The 18,663-nt window shown below is 56.4% G+C and overlaps 1 protein-coding gene across 1 annotated transcript in view; it reads left to right on the top strand.

Moving 5' to 3' along the window:
* LOC128800802 (translation initiation factor IF-2-like) overlaps positions 1 to 18,663 on the top strand; it is a 43,698-nt gene that overhangs the window by 6,098 nt on the left and 18,937 nt on the right. The window lies entirely within an intron of this gene.

Below are 18,663 nucleotides of genomic sequence, written 5' to 3'. Positions count from 1 at the left end.
GCGCCCAGCCCGAGCGGGGTTAGCCCCGGGGCACCGCCGCCTCCCCGACGGGGCGGGCCGGCTGCGGCGGGCGGCTGCGACCGGGGGGGGGGGCCCGGGCCGAGCAGACGGAGCGGCCCCCGGGGACAGCGGCGGCCGTGGCGAATGGCGCAGCCCCTCCCGGGGGGGTGACCCCTGCCCCGGCCCCACGCCCGGGCTGTCCCAGCCCCGCCGCTCGGGCTTTGTCCCCGCCGGCCGCCCCGTCCCTCCTCCCGCCCTCCCCCGCCCTCCAGCCAGCCCTGCGCCGCCGACTCTGCCTCAACTTTAGAGGCAGGTCCCGGAGACGCCGGGCAGCGGGAGAGGCACCGGCACCGGCACCGGCACCGGCACCGGGCGGGGATGCCCATCCCCGTCCCCGTCCCCATCCCCGTCCCCGTCCCCGTCCCCGTCCCCGTCCCCGGGCCGAGCCTCCTCCGCTCCCCGCCAGCCTGGGAAGGATGCGGTGACCCGGAGCCGACGGCGACCGCGGGCAGCAGCGGCCCGAGCGGGATGAGCAGGTACCCCCGCTCCGGGAGCCCTCCCCGGGACCCTTCCGGGACTCTCCCGTCCTCTCCCCGGCTCCCGTTGGGCACCGGAGCAGCCGCTCCGCCGTTTCCCTCCGGGCGGCCGCACGGCCGGAGCTGCCCGGGAACAGCCCCCGCCGGTGCCCGGGGCCGCCGCCCGGAGCCTCCCGGCCGGGCCGCAGAGTCCCGGTGGGAACGGGGCCATCCCGGGAGCCTCAGGGTGACCCCCCCGGGGAAATTCCCGGCCCGGACCCGCGGGAGGTGCGGGGTCCCTGCCGGGTTTGCAGGGCCCGGCAGCCGGGAGCGGATGTGGGAGGAAGGGGAGGAAGAGGAGAAGAGCGCGGGGGGCGCGGGGGGAACCCCCGGGGGGGCCCTTTCGGGCTGGGCCCGTCCCTTGCCCAACCACTTTCCTGACTCAGCAGTTCCGTGCCAGTAATTCCAGGAATTATCCAGTGGGAGTGGGCTCCGGGCTGGGTCTGGGGGCGAATCTGGGGCTGGCAAGGACGTGGCACGCTGGGCCTGTGTGCGGGGCCGGACCCTGGGGGGACACCCCGTGCCACCCCTGCCCGTGCCACCCCTGCCCGTGCCACCCCTGCCCCGTGCCACCCCCAGGCCGCGGGGGCTGCGCTGGGCTCAGCCCGCTTTGGGGTCCGGCTCCTTTTGGGGGCAGCGACGTCGCCTTGGGGCTCTGGGCTGGGCACCGGGGGTCGTCGTGTCACATTCCAAGGCACCGGAGGCCACCCCTGCTGTCCCAGCCTGGGGCTTCCATCGGTGTTGGCGCCGAGGGGACAAAACTCGGGGGCCGCGGTGCCCCCGGAGCGGCCGAGGCCCCGCTTGCTGCAGACCTGGGAGGGTTTTTCTCTTTGGTTATCTAGCTGTATGAGTGTATGTGATATCATAAAGCTAGAGAACCGAATGTAAAAACCCTCTCGCTACCCTCCGGGACACGGGGGCTCGCTGCCCACCGGGCTCCCCGGGCCACCGGCCCCGCTGCCTTCGCCGGGGACAGCGCCGCGGAGCCGAACGCGGAATTTTGCCTTTCGTGGTTTTTTACCGAGGCCCAGAGCTGGTGCCTGTGCCTGGCTGATGATTTCGCTTCCAACCTCCAACCCCGGCTCTTTCATTTTATTAATTCTTCCTCTTTTTTTTTTTTTTTTTTTTTTTTATTTTTTATTTTTTTTCTTTTTTTTTTTTTTTTGCCGCTGTGGTTTTAATTTCCACCCCGACAATTAACGCTGGCTCACGCCGGAGATAAATGAAACGGGGCCAGCTCCGAAATAACCCCCTGAGAAACGCTGTTTATAACGAAGTGGAAGGAAAGTTGCTTAAATATATTACCGCATGCAAATTTTAATTTAGCACAAACCCCGTTCCCGAGGCCGATTTATCTGCCAGGGAAGGGAAATAAATCATTGCCGCTTGTCGCTTCCTCTGCGTCTGCAGAGAGATCGCAGCTTTGTTCTTCCGAGAGAGGGATTTGGGAGCATCCCAGGGTGCTCCGGGCTCACATCCCTCCAGGATCCCCCGTGGATTTGGGATCCTTCTTCCCTGCTGCTCCTCTCCATCCTCGGGGCAGCGAGGGGTGCGGGGCTGCCCTGTGGGATCAGCCCCGGGGACGGTGCTGGGATGAGGGAAGGCACCGAGCGGTGACCCCAAAGGTTGATCCGCGCCCCGTTATCCTGGCAATGCCAGGATGGCGTTTCCAGGGGGTGTTTTTGGGGTGCAGCCCCGTTATCCTGGCAGTGCCAGGATGGCGTTTCCAGGGGGTGTTTTTGGGGTGCAGCCCCGTTATCCTGGCAGTGCCAGGATGGCGTTTCCAGGGGGTGTTTTTGGGGTGCAGCCCCGTTATCCTGGCAGTGGCAGGAAGGCGTTTCCAGGGGGTGTTTTTGGGGTGCAGCCCAAGGGAGGGCCCTCGGTGCCCTTCGGGAGAGGGAAGTGGAGATGATCCAGACAAATCCGAGTGCTAAAAACGTTTTTGGATCAGGATGGGCTGCAGGAACAGCACGAGGGCGGTGGCACCGGGGCAGCTCCACTCCGCCCTCACTGTGGGGTCCTTGGAGCAGCAATTCCCAGGCTGGGACTCAGAAATGGGGAGGGGGAAAATGAAACAGCTCAAGGCCCCAGTCCCTCTCTCCATCCTCCCTGCCTGGCTCCCCCTGTGGGGTTTTGTCTCCTCTTCCACCCCGAGGCTGCAGCGGAGGAGGAATTGGGGGGCAAATCAACAGGTTTGGTCAGGAGAGGAGCAGATTCGCTGTCCTGGGTCCCTGGGATCCATCCCTGCGATCCACCCCTGGGATCCATCCCTGGCACTGATCCTGCACCCCAGGACATCCTGGGCTCACCCAGTTTGGGGCCTTTTTTCGGGCAGGGGGGAGCTGGGGTGTGTTTGTGGCGTGGGATAGAGCAGGGACAGCCCGCGGGCACCCCAAAATGTGCTGTGGGATAGAGAGGAAGCAGCTCCCAGTCCCCCCCCGTGCCCCACGGAGGTTCCACACGGATTGGGGCCGGGAATGGTGGTCCTTGGTGCAGACCCTGATCCCAGGGGAAATGTGCCCTGTCCTGGGGGTGGTGCCACCCCAGATGGGCACGGGGATCCTTCCCTGTCCCCTCAGCTCCTCCCAGGGGCTGTCGGAGCAGCTTTTCCCTGCTCCCATCCCCGGCTCTCCCGGGTCTGATCCCGTGGCTCCAGTGTGAGTTTGAGCAGAGAATTCCCGAGTTTCTGAAGCTGGAAGGAGCCTCTGGCTGATGGGGACAGCTGGGGACAGGCAGGATGGTGCCCAGAGGTGGCTGTGCCACACCGGCAGGGACACACAGCGCCCAGCAGGGCTGGGAGTCAATCCCACCCTCACCTCTCCCACTCCCAATCCCAAAAAAACCCCAGAACGCCCCCCCCCAGATCCCAGCTGGGACCAGCTCGGGGAGGGGATCGGCGGCGCAGGCTCCAGAAGCCTTCTCCTCCCTCCTGACTACTTGTAAACCATTTAGCAGGAATTTCTTAAAATAGGTTCCACTTTAAGGACTTATCTGCTGAATACCATTAATTTTCTGGGGTTCGTTAAAAGCAAACTTGGTCTCATAGCAACGGAATCTATTCCAGGGAAGCAGCCAATTGCAGGGTGTGCAACCCAAGGCACAGAGAGAAAAGGAGCCTTTCAGGTTTATTCCAGGGCTCCGTGCCTTTTTTTTTTTTTTTTTTTTTTTTTTTTTTTTTTTTTTTTTTTCCCTGAGAAGTTTTTAATTTTCAATGTTTTTATTCCCCTGGTGGAATATTTCAGATTTTTCTCCCCGCAAAAAAAAAAAAAAAAAAAAAAAAAAAAAGGAAAATATTGTGGGGGTGGGGTGGGGTGGGGTGTGGGGGAAATCGCCGTGGTTTTGTGGTGTTTGTGTGAGGGATGGAGCCGGTTTGGGACAGCCGGGGCTGGCAGTGCCAATGTCACCCCCGGCGTGGCTCAGCCCCGCGTCTCCGGCCACCCCGGAGGGATCCGGGACCGCCCAGCGGGATTTGGGAGCTGCCGGAGGAGCGAGGCCGTTAATCCCCGGCTCATTTCCCCGGGCTGGCTAAAGGAATTGTCATTATTTCCCTTTTAATCCCATCTCTTCCCTCCTCTCCATCAGGCCCTAAGCTGCAATCTCCTTCCCGGGGGATGTTCCAGCGGGATAATCCCGCAGCTCTCGGGGTGCCCGGCCCGGCTGCTCTTGGGGCAGGGGGGTGGTTCCCACCCGTGGGCAGCGATGGATTTGGGATAAACTGGGAATCTCCATCCCTGGGCTGCCGATGGACTGGGGATAAACTGGGAATCTCCATCCCTGGGCTGCCGATGGACTGGGGATAAACTGGGAATCTCCATCCCTGGGCTGCCGATGGACTGGGGATAAACTGGGAATCTCCACCCTTGGGCTGCCGATGGACTGGGGATAAACTGGGAATCTCCATCCCTGGGCTGCCGATGGACTGGGGATAAACTGGGAATCTCCATCCTGATTTCCAACCCTTGGGCTGCCATGGATTTGGGATGAGCTGGGAATCTCCATCCTTGGGCTGCTGATGGATTTGAGATAAACTGGGAATCTCCATCCTTGGGCTGCTGATGGATTTGGGATAAACTGGGAATCTCCATCCCTGGGCTGCCGATGGACTGGGGATAAACTGGGAATCTCCATCCCTGGGCTGCTGATGGATTTGGGATGAGCTGGGAATCTCCATCCTTGGGCTGCTGATGGATTTGGGATAAACTGGGAATCTCCATCCCTGGGCTGCCGATGGATTGGGGATAAACTGGGAATCTCCATCTTTGGGCTGCTGATGGACTGGGAAGGAAATGGGAATCTCCAGTTCTGATTCCCAGCACTGGGAGAGGATTTGGGATAAACTGGGAATCTCCATCCTGATTTTCAACCCTTGGGCTGCCATGGATTTGGGATGAGCTGGGAATCTCCATCCTTGGGCTGCTGATGGATTTGGGATAAACTGGGAATCTCCATCCCTGGGCTGTTGATGGATTTGGGATAAACTGGGAATGTCCATCCCGGTTCCCAGCACTGGGAGAGGATCGGGGATGAGCATCCCAAAACCAGCAGAGCAGAGCGAGGAGGGGGCAAGGGGTTGCTCCCAAAATCCCGTGAGGACGGGAATGGCCCCTGCTGGCTCCGTTTTTGGGATGCCGGGACGGTGCCGCTGCCTCGGGATTGGGGTTGGGATACAGAGGAGCCGTGGGACGAGCGGGTGCCGGGGTTTGGGGTGGCGAGAGGAGCCAGGAGGCAGCACCACCCCGGCCTCTGGTGGGATCAGCCAAAAACCCCAAAAAGAACCTGGGCTCCCCCCCCAGCAGCACAATATCCAGGTTTTCATCGGGAACGGGAATGGAGTTTGGAGCCGTCCGTACCACCAGCATTATTCCCAGAGCTCCTGGCACCTGATTTCAACCCCAAATCCCAAATTTCCCCATGCCCGGGCGAGGAGCCTGTGCCACCCTCCAGCCCTGACATTTCCCACCCCAAGCTGACGATTCCTCAACCTGACAGCGGCGAGGGAGAGGGGAAAAAAAAGTCATTTATGATAAAAAGTCCCACTTAAAGGGACACAAAAGGGTGGAAACCTCGGACAAAACCGTTTCCCGGGATGGAGGGAATGGAAAAACCAGGGATGGGTTTAGGATGAGGCCATTTAGGAGCCAGCAGAGCCCTGGCCAGGGTAGAGAACAATTCCTCCCGTCGGGTCGGTGTCGCGGCGCTGGAGAAAATCCCGGATTTTTACCCCGGGCCGGCTCTTTAGCTGTTGATTTTCATGGATGGAAATTCCAGCCTGGATAAATCAGGGGTTGGAAGAGGATAAGGAGGAGGAGGAGGAGGGAGAGGTGGGAAACTCCAGCAGCGCTGGAGGGGTGGGAGCTGAACCCAGCTGGGGTGGCTGAGATGAGACCCCAAATGCAGGGACAGGGTCCCGGGACATTGGGATCTGCTCCCAGGTCAGGATCTCTTCCCAAGGATTCTGGGATCTGTTCCGTGGATCCCTATCCCCAGCCCCGCATGCTGCAGCCACGCGTTCTCTCCCTGGTTTTTTATTTATTTATTTTATTTTTTTTTATGGAGAAATTATTATTTACAGTTTAATATCTTCATGTTTCTATGGAAACTCCAGGGCTGCGCCGGGCGGGGAAATCCAAACCGGCCGGGAAAAGTGGGAATATCGGGGAGCAGGCGAGTGCTTGGATGGGGAGCAGGGCTGGGAATGCTCGGGGTGATGGGAATGTTGGAAAACGAGAGGAGCAGGAGCTCGGCCAGGGTGGGGACAGGATCTGGGGGTTGGTGACACTCAGGACGTGGCTTTGGGGCGGCTGCGCTTTGTCCCTCCCTGCAAATCCAAACCCAAACCTAAATCCAAACCTAAATCCAAACCTAAATCAATCCCAAATCCAAATCCAAATCCAAACCCAAACCCAAATCCAAATCCAAATCCAAATCCAAATCCAAATCCAAACCCAAATCCAAACCCAAATCCAAACCCAAATCCAAATCCAAACCCAAATCCAAACCCAAATCCAAACCCAAATCCAAATCCAAATCCAAACCCAAATCCAAACCCAAATCCAAACCCAAATCCAAATCCAAACCCAAATCCAAATCCAAATCCAAACCCAAACCCAAATCCAAATCCAAATCCAAATCCAAATCCAAATCCAAACCCAAATCCAAACCCAAATCCAAACCCAAATCCAAATCCAAATCCAAACCCAAATCCAAACCCAAATCCAAACCCAAATCCAAATCCAAACCCAAATCCAAATCCAAATCCAAACCCAAACCCAAATCCAAATCCAAATCCAAACCCAAACCCAAATCCAAATCCAAATCCAAATCCAAATCCAAATCCAAATCCAAACCCAAATCCAAACCCAAACCTAAATCCAAATCTAAATCCAAACCTAAATCCAAATCCAAATCCAAACCAAAACCCAACCCCAACCCCAACCCATCCCATTTCCATGGGATATTTCCATGACATTTCCATGGGACTTCCATGGGGTTTCCGTTGTATTTCCATGGGATCTTTCCATGGGATATCCATGGGATATTTCCATGGGATATTTCCATGGGATCTCCAAGGAGTTTCCATGGCATTTCTGTCCTATTTCCATGGGATATTTCCATGGGATCTCCACGGGGTTTCCGTTGTATTTCCATGGGATATTTCCATGGGATATTTCCATGGGATATTTCCATGGGATCTCCACGGGGTTTCCGTTGTATTTCCATGGGATATTTCCATGGGATATTTCCACGGGGTTTCCGTTGTATTTCCATGGGATATTTCCATGGGATATTTCCATGGGATCTCCAGGGGGTTTCCGTTGTATTTCCATGGGATATTTCCATGGGATCTCCACAGGGTTTCCATTGTATTTCCATGGGATATTTCCATGGGATATTTCCATGGGATATTTCCGTGGGATCTCCACGGGGTTTCCGTTGTATTTCCATGGGATATTTCCATGGGATCTCCATGGGGTTTCCATTGGATATTTCCATGGGATATTTCCATGGGATCTCCATGGGGTTTCCGTTGTATTTCCATGGGATATTTCCATGGGATCTCCATGGAGTTTCTGTCATATTTCCATGGGATATTTCCATGGGATCTCCACGGGGTTTCTGTCCTATTTCCATGGGATATTTCCATGGGATATTTCCATGGGATCTCCACGGGGTTTCCGTTGTATTTCCATGGGATATTTCCATGGGATCTCCATGGGGTTTCCGTTGTATTTCCATGGGATATTTCCATGGGATATTTCCATGGGATCTCCATGGGGTTTCCATTGGATATTTCTATGGGATATTTCCATGGGATCTCCATGGGGTTTCTGTTGTATTTCCATGGGATATTTCCATGGGATATTTCCATGGGATCTCCACGGGGTTTCTGTTGTATTTCCATGGGATATTTCCATGGGATCTCCACGGGGTTTCAGGGCGCTGGCACCCCCAGGCCGGCACCGGCGCCGGCGCTGCCGCGGAAGGGGCGCGGTGTTGCGGGCCCGCGGCGATGGTGGCCGCTGACAGGGACGCGCCCGTGGCCACGGCCCCGCTCGTGTCACAGAGGATCTGATCAGCGCGGCGGGGAAAGGTCAGCCGGGAAAAAGCACCCGGGGACGTCGCCGCGTCCGCGCGTCCGTCCCGCTGTCAGCGGGGAAAACTAACCCCGAGCGCTTCAGAAAGGGAAATAAGGATTAAAGCCAAAAAATTGGAATGTTTAAGGGAAAAATGAGAATAAAGAATAAAGGTGATGAAAAAGATTTAAAAAAAAAAAAAAAAATCAGTGAAATGGGAATTAAAAGAGTAAAAATAAAAATAAATTTAAAATCATAAATTTTTATGAATTGAAAATAAATAGAAAGAAAAAAATTTTTAAATGAAAATTAAAATTTAAAATTAAAAATTAAGTTAAAATTAAAATTAAAATTAAAGTTAAAATTAAAGTTAAAATTAAAGTTAAAATTAAAGTTAAAATTAAAATTAAAATTAAAATTCAAGTAAAAATAAAAATAATTTTAAAAAATTAAAATTCAAGTAAAAATAAAAAAAAAGTAAAAACAAAAGTAAAAATAAAAGTAAAAATAAAAGTTAAAAATATTAAAAATAAATTAAAAGAATTATAAAAAAGAAATAAAAATAAAAATTAAAAAAAAAGAATAAAAATAAAAATAAAAATAAAAATAAAAATAAAAATAAAAATAAAAATAAAATAAAATAAAAATAAAAATAAAAATAAAAATAAAAATAAAAATAAAAATAAAAATAACCATAGAAGTGAGAGGGGAGGGTTGTGCTGGCAGAGCTGCGGGGACGCCACAGAAATGGATTTATTTATTTTTAATGAAAAGCGCGAGCCTGGCGCTGCTCTGGGGCTGAGCTGGGGAACAGGGAGGTGCTGGGATGGGGAATGGGAATAACGGGAATAGTGGGAATAACGGGAATAATGGAATAGCGGGAATTGTGGGAATAATGGAATAGCGGGAATAAGGGGAATAACAGGAATAACAGGAACAAGGGGAATAGTGGGAATAGTGGGAATAATGGGAATAACGGGAATAATGGGAATAAGGGGAACAACGGGAATAACGGGAATAGTGGGAATAGTGGGAATAGTGGGAATAGTGGGAATAACGGGAATAGTGGGAATAACGGGAATAAGAGGAATAAGGGGAATAACGGGAATAACAGGAATAATGGGAATAGTGGGAATAGTGGAAATAACGGGAATAACGGGAACAACGGGAATAGTGGGAATAGTGGGAATAACAGGAATAATGGGAATAGTGGGAATAACAGGAATAACAGGAACAATGGGAATAACAGGAATAACGGGAATAACAGGAATAATGGGAATAATGGGAATAAGGGGAACAACAGGAATAACGGGAATAGTGGGAATAGTGGGAATAGTGGGAATAACGGGAATAATGGGAATAACAGGAATAAGGGAATAACAGAATAACAGGAATAACGGGAACAACGGGAATAAGGGGAATGCCGGGGCGTGCAGCCCCTGCCAGGCCGAGCCCAGACTTTCTGTGCCCTGATTCCCTGGGAAAGCAGGGGATATTTCCATGGGATATTTCCATGGGATATTTCCATGGGATATTTCCATGGGATATTTATTTCCATGGGATCTCCACGGGCTGATCCTGGCCCTGCTCCCCTGAAATCTTGGCTCCCTGCGCAGCTCCGAGAGGGGTTTGGGGTCCGGGTGGGGGATCCAGGTGTGAGGGGCCTGGACCCCTTCCCCGGGAATTCCTTCGCTCCGTGGGCCCGGCGCGGATTTAATGGGGAATATTTGCTCCCGGAGCACCAAACGCGGGGTGGGGAACACCAGAGGGGCTGGGGTGAGGAGTGGGGTGGAGTGACGGGGATTTTGGGGTTCCCATGGCCGAGGTGTGGAATGGAGTGAAGAATGAGGGGTTTTGGGGTCCCCATGGCTGAGGTGTGGAGTGATGGGGGTTTTTGGGGTCCCCATGGCCGAGGTGTGGAGTGATGGGGGATTTTGGGGTCCCCATGGCTGTGGTGTGGAATGGAGTGAAGAATGAGGGGTTTTGGGGTCCCCATGGCCGAGGTGTGGAGTGATGGGGGGTTTTGGGGTCCCCATGTCTGGAGTGTGGACTGAAGTGAAGGACGGGGATTTTTGGGGTCCCCACGCCCGTGTCCTGTAGGACAGCAGGGTCACCATCCCGGCGTCCCCTCCCCTCGGGGTTTCCAAAGCCGCTTTCCAAAGCTCCTTCTTAACCCCAAACCCAAACATTTCCACATCGGGGGGAGAGAGACCACCAACACCGGGAACCTCCCAAACCCCATCCCCATTCCCCATCCCTACCCCCAAACCCCATTCCCCATCCCCATCCCCATCCCGATTCCCATTCCCCATTCCCATCCCCATTCCCCATTCCCATTCCCATTCCCCATTCCCCATTCCCATTCCCATTCCCATTCCCATCCCCATTCCCCATTCCCATCCCATCCCATCCCCATCCCCATTCCCATGCCCATCCCAATCTCATCCCCATTCCCATTCCCATTCCCATTCCCATTCCCATTCCCATTCCCCATTCCCCATTCCCCATCCTCATCCTCATCCCCATCCCGTTCCCATCCCCATCCCCATTCCCATTCCCATTCCCCATTCCCAAACCCCAAAATACTCTTTAGGGCTGAAATCCAGCCCCACTTCCCAAACCTTGGAGAGGCCACACGCGTGCACAGCAGCCTTGCACACCCACGTGTCCCACCCTTGCACACCCGTGTAACCCCATCCTTACACACGTGTGTGCCCCCAGCCTTGCACACCCGTGTATCCTGGCCTTGCACACTCGTGCCCCCCACCCTTGCACACTCGTGCCCCCCATCCTTGCACACTCGTGCCCCCACCCTTGCACACTCGTGCCCGCACCCTTGCCCACTCGCGCCCCCGGCCTTGCACACGCGTGTGCCCCGCGGCCGGCCGGCCGGGGCCGGTTTCCCCGCGAACAATGCGCCGCGGTTCGCAGCGACCGCTGAATGGCGGTTTTTTGTTTTGGTTTGGTTTTTTTTTTCCCTTTCCCTTTCCCCCTTTTTTTTTTTTTTTTTTTTTTTTTTGGTTTTTTTTTTTTTTTTTTGGCGCTCAAGGCCTGAAAAGACGGCCGGGAAGGAGGGGAGGGCAGGGAGGGGAGGGAGGGGAGCCCCTCCATTAGCTCAGTGCAGCAGCGAGAACAGCTGTGAAAAGAGCCCAGGCCTTTTTCCCACGCCCAGAGGAGCGGAGCGAGGGAAGGAGCCCTCCCGGCGAGGTCAGATCCCATCACTAATACATACACAGCCTGTGCCCTCATTCTCCTCACCCCGGCGCAGGTTTGTTTAAGGCACACACACACACTGACACTAATTTCTCCTCGCCCTCGCTCCCCCAGCCGGCCCCATTATGGCTCAAACCCTCCCCGTGCGACGGCTGGCGGCACCCAGGGGGGTTTGGGGATTTTTTTATTGTTGTTGTGCTGTTTTTTTTGGTTTTTTTTTTTTTTTTTTTTTTTTTGGTTGTTGTTGTTATTTTATTTGCCGTCCCTCCCCCCTCTTTCTCGGCTCTCCCAACACCTGACCGACAAGGTCAAGACGAGCTGCCCGGCGGCCGCGGCGGCGGCGATCGGGGTTGTGGCCGGCAGCTGCTGCGCCGGGGCCGGCTCGCAGGAATGCGCCGGGGCCCGCAGATGGGACCTGGCGGGGGTCGCAGAGCCGGGACTCAGCTGGTGGAGAGGGGTGGGGGATGCTGGGCTGGGGGGAGGATGGAGATTTCCGCCTTTGGGGGATGTAGGGATAGGGGGAGATGGAGATTTCCCCATCTCGAGGGGTGCTGGGCTGGGGGGAGATGGAGATTTCTCCTTTTGGGGGATGCTGAGCTGGGGGGAGATGGAGATTTCTCCTTTTGGGGGATGCTGAGCTGGGGGGAGATGGAGATTTCTCCTTTTGGGGGATGCTGAGCTGGGGGGAGATGGAGATTTCTCCTTTTGGGGGATGCTGAGCTGGGGGGAGATGGAGATTTCCCCTTTTGGGGGGACGTAGGGATAGGGGGAGATGGAGATTTCCCCTTTTGAGGAATGATGAGCTGGGGGGAGATGGAAATTTCCCCTTTTGAGGGATACTGGGATGGGGGGATATGGAGATTTCCCCTTTTGGAGGGATGATGAGATGGGGGGAGATGGAGATTTCTCCTTTGGGGGGGATGATGAGATGGGGAGAGGTGGAAATTTCCCCTTTTTTGGGGATGCTGGGTTGGGGGAAGATGGAGATTCCTCCTTGGGATGGGGGGAGATGGAAATTTCCCCCCCTTGGAGGATGACGGGACTGGGGGAGATGGAGATTTCCTCCTTTGGGGGGTGCTGGGATGGGGGAGATGGGAATTCTGGAAATTTCCCCCCACCCCGTGCCAGCTGTGGGCATCCTTGGAGCGTGGCTGATGGACTGGGGGCAGGGTGGAGCTGGGGGGAGTCTGCTGGTGGCGAGGGGAGGGTGGGGTCAGCCCTGCCCGGTTTGTGGTGTTCAGCCCCTAAATGAGGCGTTTTGGGGTGGTTTTGGCACTGCCAGGGGCATTCAGCCCCTAAATGAGGAATTTTGGGGTGGTTTTGGCACTGCCAGGGGGATTCAGCCCCTAAATGAGGAGTTTTGGGGTGGTTTTGGCACTGCCAGGGGCATTCAGCCCCTAAATGAGGAATTTTGGGGTGGTTTTGGCACTGCCAGGGGCATTCAGCCCCTAAATGAGGAGTTTTGGGGTGGTTTTGGAGCTGGCAGGGGCATTCAGCCCCTAAATGAAGAGTTTTGGGGTGGTTTTGGCACTGCCAGGGGGATTCAGCCCCTAAATGAGGAGTTTTGGGGTGGTTTTGGCGCTGCCAGGGGGATTCAGCCCCTAAATGAGGAGTTTTGGGGTGGTTTTGGCGCTGGCAGGGGCATTCAGCCCCTAAATGAGGAGTTTTGGGGTGGTTTTGGCGCTGCCAGGGGGATTCAGTCCCTAAATTAGGAGTTTTAGGGTGGTTTTGGCGCTGGCAGGGGCATTCAGCCCCTAAATGAGGAGTTTTGGGGTGGGTTTGGCACTGCCAGGGGGATTCAGCCCCTAAATGAGGAGTTTTGGGGTGGTTTTGGCGCTGCCAGGGGGATTCAGCCCCTAAATGAGGAGTTTTGGGGTGGTTTTGGAGCTGGCAGGGGCATTCAGCCCCTAAATGAGGAGTTTTGGGGTGGTTTTGGCGCTGCCAGGGGGATTCAGTCCCTAAATTAGGAGTTTTAGGGTGGTTTTGGCGCTGGCAGGGGCATTCAGCCCCTAAATGAGGAGTTTTGGGGTGGGTTTGGCGCTGCCAGGGGGATTCAGTCCCTAAATGGGGGGTTTTGGGGTGGGTTTGGGGCTGCCAGTGGGGTCTCACTGGTCCCAGTGCCACCAGCACAGGGCACACGTGATTGCCCTCGCTGCCCTTGCTGCCACCGTCCCCGTCCCCTCCACCCTGCCCTGGAGGAATCCACGAGGATTTGTGGGTTCGTGGCTCAGAGATCTGTGGGGATGGTCAGGATTTGTGGGTTCATGGCTCAGATCCGTGGGGATGGTCAGGATTTGTGGGATTTGTGGCTTCATGGCTCTGAGATCTATGGGGATGGTCAGGATTTGTGGGTTCATGCCTCTGAGATCTATGGGGATGGTCAGGATTTGTGGGTTCGTGGCTCAGAGATCCGTGGGGATGGCCAGGATTTGTGGGTCCGTGGCTCAGAGATCCATGGGGATGGTCAGGATTTGTGGGATTTGTGGGTTCATGGCTCAGAGTTCTATGGGGATGGCCGGGATTTGTGGGTTCATGGCTCAGAGATCCGTGGGGATGGTCAGGATTTGTGGGATTTGTGGGGTTCGTGGCTCAGAGATCCGTGGGGATGGTCAGGATTTTTGGGGTTCGTGGCCCACACATCCGTGGCGATGGCCAGGACACGTGGACGTGGCAGGGACATCGATGTCACGGCTCTGCATGGCAGTGGTGACACGTGCCAGGGCAGGTGTGACCCCATGCAGGGTTTGGGGCAGCCTCGGGGCCAATCCCAGTCCCCCCTGCAGCTCCTCTGCCATCGGATTCCCCCAAAAATGGGTTTCTCCCCAAAAATGGGTTCCTCACACCATGTCCCCCCTGGCTGTCCCCTCCCCACCCCGGCCACCCCGTCCTGGCCCAGCCTCCAGCGCTTCACCCCTTCCCTGTCACCTCAACCCCGCTGCGTTTGTCGGGAATACCTTCCAGGGCCACCCCACTCTTCATGGGGCCGAGGAGCCTCTGCGAGGCGGGACTCCTGAGCTTTGAGTGACCCAAATCCCTCCCTCATCCTCCTCATCCTCCTCATCCTCCACGAGGACCCAGCGCCCACAACCTCCGGGTGCCAGGGCTGCACGGGGCTCCTTATCCTGCTGCTCCCCGAGCTGTTCCTCTTTTCTTCCTTCTCTGTTTTCCTGCTTCCCTCCTTCCTTCTTTTCCTCTTTCCCTCCTCCCCTAGCTGTTCCTCTTTTCGTCCTTCCCTCTTTTTCTCCTTCCCTCTTTTCCTCTTTCCTTCTTCCCTGACCTGTTCCTCTTTTCCTCTTTTCCTCCTTCCCTCTTTTCCTCTTTCCCTCCTCCCGGAGCTGTTCCTCCTCTCTCTTTTCCTCCTTCCCTCTTTTCCTCTTTCCCTCCTCCTGGAGCTGTTCCTCTTTTCCTCCTTCCCTCTTTTCCTCCTTCCCTCTTTCCCTCCTGCCCGAGCTGTTCCTCTTTCTCCCTTTTCCTCTTTTCCTCTTTCCCTCCTCCTGGAGCTGTTCCTCTTCTCTCTTTCCCTCTTTTCCTCCTTCCCTCTTTTCCTTCTTCCTTCTTTTCCTCTTTCCCTCCTCCCCGAGCTGTTCCTCTTTCTCTCTTTTCCTCTTTTCCTCCTTCCCTCTTTCCCTCCTTCGCTCCCTGCCCCCCTCGTCTCCCCTGCCAGGCGCTGACACTCGATGGCAGCCCATTCAAAATGCATGGGCTCCCCTTTCCGAGCGCCCCGCTCCTTTTGAACTAAAAGGATTTTCTCAGAGGCTAAGTTCAAATGTACGGCCGTTATTTATTTATCACCCCCGCTATGTATTATTCATTTATTTAAAAATGTATGGCAGCTGGGAGCCCCGTGTTTAATCACCCCACGGATGGCGAGGGCCAGGTGGGGCCGGCCCCTCGCCCCGCCGCTAACCTGGCGCGGTGGCCTCACGCCTGAGCGCCCGCGGAGCCAGCCCGGAGCGTCCCCGGGCCCTGGGCACAGCCTGCGGGGGCCGCGGGGGACGCGGGAGCTGCCGTGCCCCCCGTGGGTGCGGAGCTGGGGTGCCCACGGAGGATGAGGAGCTGGGGTGCCCCGGGGGATGGAGGAGCTGGGGTGTCCCCCGTGGGTGCGGAGCTGGGGTGCCCACGGAGCATGAGGAGCTGGGGTGCCCCCCGTGGGTGCGGAGCTGGGGTGCCCCCCGTGGGTGCGGAGCTGGGGTGCCCCTGGGGATGGAGGAGTTGGGGTGCCCCCCGTGGGTGCGGAGCTGGGGTGCCCCTGGGGATGGAGGAGTTGGGGTGCCCCCCGTGGGTGCGGAGCTGGGGTGCCCCTGGGGATGGAGGAGTTGGGGTGCCCCCCGTGGGTGCGGAGCTGGGGTGCCCACGGAGCATGAGGAACTGGGGTGCCCCCCGTGGGTGCGGAGCTGGGGTGCCCACGGAGCATGAGGAACTGGGGTGCCCCCCGTGGGTGCGGAGCTGGGGTGCCCCTGGGGATGGAGGAGCTGGGGTGTCCCCCGTGGGTGCGGGAGCTGAGGTATCCCCGGGGGATGGAGGACCTGGGGTGCACCCGGGGGATGGAGGAGCTGGGGTGCCCCCGGGAATGAGGATCTGGGGTACTCCCAGGGGATGAGGATCTGGGGTTCCCCGTGGATGAGGATCTGGGGTGTCCCCGTGGATGAGGATCTGGGGTGTCACTGTAGATGAGGATCTGGGGTGTCCCCCGTACATGAGGATCTGGGGTGTCCCCCGGGGGATGCAGGAATTGGGATGTCCCCGGAGGATGAGGAGCTGGGGTGTCCCCCGTGGATGAGGATCTGGGGTACCCCGTGGATGAGGATCTGGGGTACTCCCAGAGGATGAGGATCCGGGGTGCCCCGGAGGATGAGAATCTGGGGTGTCACTGTAGATGAGGATCTGGGGTGCCCCGTGGATGAGGATCTGGGGTGTCACTGTAGATGAGGATCTGGGGTGCCCCGTGGATGAGGATCTGGGGTGTCACTGTAGATGAGGATCTGGGGTTCCCCGTGGATGAGGATCTGGGGTGTCACTGTAGATGAGGATCCGGGGTGCCCCGGAGGATGAGGAGCCGCCGTGCCCCCGGTGCCGGTGTCGCGGTTGTTGCCGTCCTTCCCCCGCGCTGCTTTTTGCGCTTGGCGACAAGGCCGCGCCACCCCGCTGTCCCCAACCCCATGCAAGGACAAGGCCGCGAGGCTGGAAGGGGCCGGCGCTGGGCTGTCAGGAGGCAAAAAAAAAAAAAAAAAAAAAAGGCAGAAAAACGAGAAAACGAGGCCGGCTTTTCTCTCCGCACCGCGGCGGGGGAGGAGGGGACACATCCAGCCCTGCTGGCATCTCGCTGTCCCCGCAGGGCTCAAGTCCCCCGGAAGGGTTAAGGATGCTGAAGGTGCCCCCAGGCCCCCCGAGGAGCCCCCCGCCACCCCGATCCTCGGCGGGACAGCCGCTAATTGAGACAGCTCGGGCCGCTGCCGCCCTCCTGTCCCCCTGGGGCTGAGCTGCCTCTTCCCAGGGGGAGCACATTGTCTGCTCGGGCGGGTTGATGTAATCCCTCAGCCCGAACAATGCTTCCCCACCCCGCTCCGCTTGAAAGGGTATTAGTTGCCCAATGAGATAATTACTCCGCGGGCCACCCCAATCATCTCCTCGGTCCCCGCCGCTTCTCCCCGGAGCCGCCCGGCTCGGCCCCGCAGCGCTCGGGATGTGGGGTCGGGGTGGGACCCGCCGAGGGGCTCGTCCTACGCGGGAACCCCAAAAACCGACAGGGAAATGTTCTGGGAAAAGGGATGTGGGGTCGGGGTGGGACCTGCTGGAGGGGCTCGTCCTACACAGGAACCCCAAAAACCAACAGGGAAATGTTCTGGGAAAAAGGGATGTGGGGTCGGGGTGGAGCCACTGAGGGGCTCATCCTACCCAGGAGTCTGAATCCTAAAAACCAACAGGAAAATGTTCTGGGAAAAGGGATGTGGGGTTGGGGTGGAGCCACTGAGGGGCTCATCCTACCCAGGAATCTGAATCCTAAAAGCCAACAGGGAAATGTTCTGAAAAAAGGGATGTGGGGTTGGGGTAGGACCTGTTGGAGGGGCTCGTCCTACCCAGGAACCCTAAAAAGTGGCAGGGAAATGTTCTGGGAAAAGGGATGTGGGGTTGGGGTGGGACCCACTGAGGGGCTCATCCTACCCAGGAATCTGAATCCTAAAAAGTGGCAGGGAAATGTTCTGGGAAAGAGAGATGTGGGGTCGGGGTGGAACCCGCCGAGGGGCTCATCCTACACAGGAACCCCAAAAACCAACAGGGAAATGTTCTGGGAAAAGGGATGTGGGGTCGGGGTGGAGCCACTGAGGGGCTCATACCAGCCCAAAAAGCAGCAGGACAATGTTCTGTGCTCCCGAGGTGTCGCCTCCAGGCTCGTGGCTGGTGTCACCTCGAGGTGTCACTCGGGGCGTGGGTGGCAATCCCGGGAAGCTCCTGGAGCGATGGGATTTGGGATTTTGCCGACGTTCCGACCCCACCGTGACCCCTCTGGGCTGGTGTCCAGATGTCCCCCGGCAGCCAGCACGGCCCCCTCAGCGCATTGAGAACCCGCTAGCCAGGCTAAAGTTTGGAATTCCATGTTTTCCTTGAATATCAGCACTCACAGAATCCCGGGATCCCAGAATCTCCCAGAATCTGAGAATTCCAGAATCACAGAACCCCAGAATCTCAGAATCCCAGAACTTCAGAATCCCTGAATTCCAGAATCTGAGAACTCCAGAATTCCAGAACCCCAGAATTACAGAATCCCAGAACTTCAGAATCCCTGAATTCCAGAATCTCAGAATCCCAGAATTCCAGAACCCCAGAATTCCAGAATCTCAGAATCCCAGAATTCCAGAATCACAGAATTCCGGAATCACAGAATCCCAGAATCTCGGAATCCCAGAATTCCAGAACCCCAGAATCTCGGAATCCCAGAATCCCAGAATCCCAGAATCTCTGAATCCCAGAATCCCAGAATCCCAGAATCTCCCCGGATCCCAGAATCACAGAGCTCCCCCGTTCCTGATGTGGGATCGGGAATGCTGCAGGGAAAGGGCCCTGCTGAATTTAAACTTGGTTCTTACTAATCCCGGGTTTTGCCTAAATCCAGGATTATCCCGAGCTCCTCCCCGCGCCGGGCAGGGGGGAAAGGATGGCCTGGAATTCTGCTGGTCCCACTGCCCAGGGATGGGGCTGGGGACAGGGACAGGGACAGGAGGGGACGATTTTGGGGATAAAAAAGGCAATAAAAAGGTTTGGAGTTCATCTATGAGGATTTGGGGGTGATCAATGAGAGTTTG

Source organism: Vidua chalybeata, chromosome 27, assembly GCF_026979565.1.
Source record: "Vidua chalybeata isolate OUT-0048 chromosome 27, bVidCha1 merged haplotype, whole genome shotgun sequence".
Lineage (NCBI taxonomy): Eukaryota > Metazoa > Chordata > Aves > Passeriformes > Viduidae > Vidua > Vidua chalybeata.
Note: the sequence above shows the minus strand (reverse complement) of the source record. Positions and strands in the feature narration are given on the sequence as shown.